The sequence below is a fragment of the Spea bombifrons genome, chromosome 2 (assembly GCF_027358695.1).
Source record: "Spea bombifrons isolate aSpeBom1 chromosome 2, aSpeBom1.2.pri, whole genome shotgun sequence".
NCBI lineage: Eukaryota > Metazoa > Chordata > Amphibia > Anura > Pelobatidae > Spea > Spea bombifrons.
This window is the reverse complement of record NC_071088.1, coordinates 142,440,833-142,443,332: the sequence shown is the minus strand read 5'-3', so window position 1 is coordinate 142,443,332 and position 2,500 is coordinate 142,440,833. Positions and strand designations below refer to the sequence as shown.

Here is a 2,500-nt window from a genome sequence, read left to right as displayed (position 1 = left end):
TTCTCACCTTCTCTGTCCTGTCCCAGGGCTTATAATTCTTTTTGTCTGACGACAAGCAGCAGCAGCAGGAGCAGCAGCAGGAGCAGCAGCAGCAGCAGCAGCAGCAGAAGCAGAAGCAGAAGAAGCAGAAGCAGCAGAAGCAGCAGCAGAAGCAGCAGCAGCAGCAGCAGCAGCAGCAGCAGCAACAGAATAAGAGAAGTAAAATAAAAAACTTTCACACCTGCGGCCATACCACCCTGAAAGTGCCCGATCTCGTCTGATCTCGGAAGCTAAGCAGGGTTGGGCCTGGTTAGTACCTGGATGGGAGACCGCCTGGGAATACAAGGTGTTGTAGGCTTTTTCTTTTCTCACAGTCCGGGGAGAGCTTTTTGCCATGTGTTTCTTGCTCATCATCAAAGCTTTAAACCCTTATTTGAACCTTCTCACCTTCTCTGTCCTGTCCCAGGCTTATAATTCTTTCTGTCTGACGACAAGCAGCAGCAGCAGCAGCAGCAGCAGCAGCAGCAGCAGCAGCAGCAGCAGCAGCAACAGAATAAGAGAAGTAAAATAAAAAACTTTCACACCTGCGGCCATACCACCCTGAAAGCGCCCGATCTCGTCTGATCTCGGAAGCTAAGCAGGGTTGGGCCTGGTTACTACCTGGATGGGAGACCGCCTGGGAATACCAGGTGTTGTAGGCTTTTTCTTTTCTCACAGTCCGGGGAGAGCTTTTTGCCATGTGTTTCTTGCTCATCATCAAAGCTTTAAACCCTTATTTGAACCTTCTCACCTTCTCTGTCCTGTCCCAGGGCTTATAATTCTTTTTGTCTGACGACAAGCAGCAGCAGCAGCAGCAGCAGCAGCAGCAGCAGCAGCAGCAGCAGCAGCAGCAGCAGCAGCAGCAGCAGCAGCAGCAGCAGCAGCAGCAGCAGCAGCAGCAGCAGCAGCAGCAGCAGCAGCAGCAGCAGCAGCAGCAGCAGCAGCAGCAGCAGCAGCAGCAGCAGAATAAGAGAAGTAAAATAAAAAACTTTCACACCTGCGGCCATACCACCCTGAAAGCGCCTGATCTCGGAAGCTAAGCAGGGTTGGGCCTGGTTAGTACCTGGATGGGAGACCCCCTGGGAATACCAGGTGTTGTAGGCTTTTAATTTTTTCTCACAGTCCGGGGAGAGCTTTTTGCCATGTGTTTCTTGCTCATCATCAAAGCTTTAAACCCTTATTTGAACCTTCTCACCTTCTCTGTCCTGTCCCAGGGCTTATAATTCTTTCTGTCTGACGACAAGCAGCAGCAGCAGCAGCAGCAGCAGCAGCAGCAGCAGCAGCAGCAACAGAATAAGAGAAGTAAAATAAAAAACTTTCACACCTGCGGCCATACCACCACGAAAGCGCCCGATCTCGTCTGATCTCGGAAGCTAAGCAGGGTTGGGCCTGGTTAGTACCACCTGGATGGGAGACCGCCTGGGAATACCAGGTGTTGTAGTCTTTTTCTTTTCTCACAGTCCGGGGAGAGCTTTTTGCCATGTGTTTCTTGCTCATCATCAAAGCTTTAAACCCTTATTTGAACCTTCTCACCTTCTCTGTGCAGTCCCAGGGCTTATAATTCTTTCTGTCTGACGACAAGCAGCAGCAGCAGCAGCAGCAGCCGCAGCAGCAGCAGCAGCAGCAGCAGAATAAGAGAAGTAAAATAAAAAACTTTCACACCTGCGGCCATACCACCCTGAAAGCGCCCGATCTCGTCTGATCTCGGAAGCTAAGCAGGGTTGGGCCTGGTTAGTACCTGGATGGGAGACCGCCTGGGAATACCAGGTGTTGTAGGCTTTTAATTTTTTCTCACAGTCCGGGGAGAGCTTTTTGCCATGTGTTTCTTGCTCATCATCAAAGCTTTAAACCCTTATTTGAACCTTCTCACCTTCTCTGTCCTGTCCCAGGGCTTATAATTCTTTTTGTCTGACGACAAGCAGCAGCAGCAGCAGCAGCAGCAGCAGCAGCAGCAGCAGCAGCAGCAGCAGCAGCAGCAGCAGCAGCAGCAGCAGCAGCAGCAGCAGCAGCAACAGAATAAGAGAAGTAAAATAAAAAACTTTCACACCTGCGGCCATACCACCCTGAAAGCGCCCGATCTCGTCTGATCTCGGAAGCTAAGCAGGGTTGGGCCTGGTTAGTACCTGGATGGGAGACCGCCTGGGAATACCAGGTGTTGTAGGCTTTTAATTTTTTCTCACAGTCCGGGGAGAGCTTTTTGCCATGTGTTTCTTGCTCATCATCAAAGCTTTAAACCCTTATTTGAACCTTCTCACCTTCTCTGTCCTGTCCCAGGGCTTATAATTCCTTTTGTCTGACGACAAGCAGCAGCAGCAGCAGCAGCAGCAGCAGCAGCAGCAGCAGCAGCAGCAGCAGCAGCAGCAGCAGCAGCAGCAGCAGCAGCAGCAGCAGCAGCAGCAGCAGCAGCAGCAGCAGCAGCAGCAGCAGCAGCAGAATAAGAGAAGTAAAATAAAAAACTTTCACACCTGCGGCCATACCACCC

The 2,500-nt window shown here is 51.2% G+C and overlaps 4 non-coding genes and 3 pseudogenes across 4 annotated transcripts; all 7 read left to right on the top strand.

Annotated features, from left to right (window-relative positions):
* Positions 1-218: 218 nt before the first annotated feature.
* Positions 219-337, top strand: LOC128478937 (5S ribosomal RNA). The gene has a single exon (XR_008349834.1). It is a non-coding gene; the product is annotated as a 5S ribosomal RNA (ribosomal RNA).
* Positions 338-561: 224 nt separating this feature from the next.
* On the top strand, positions 562-680 carry LOC128478010 (5S ribosomal RNA). Its single transcript, XR_008348953.1, has one exon. It is a non-coding gene; the product is annotated as a 5S ribosomal RNA (ribosomal RNA).
* Positions 681-1,013: 333 nt separating this feature from the next.
* On the top strand, positions 1,014-1,122 carry LOC128480091 (uncharacterized; annotated as a pseudogene).
* Positions 1,123-1,340: 218 nt separating this feature from the next.
* Positions 1,341-1,462, top strand: LOC128480140 (uncharacterized; annotated as a pseudogene).
* Positions 1,463-1,678: 216 nt separating this feature from the next.
* LOC128476115 (5S ribosomal RNA) lies at positions 1,679-1,797 on the top strand. The gene has a single exon (XR_008347138.1). It is a non-coding gene; the product is annotated as a 5S ribosomal RNA (ribosomal RNA).
* A 266-nt stretch (positions 1,798-2,063) lies between these two features.
* Positions 2,064-2,182, top strand: LOC128476114 (5S ribosomal RNA). Its single transcript, XR_008347137.1, has one exon. It is a non-coding gene; the product is annotated as a 5S ribosomal RNA (ribosomal RNA).
* Positions 2,183-2,481: 299 nt separating this feature from the next.
* The window catches only part of LOC128480188 (uncharacterized), a 109-nt pseudogene continuing 90 nt past the window's right edge, over positions 2,482-2,500 (top strand).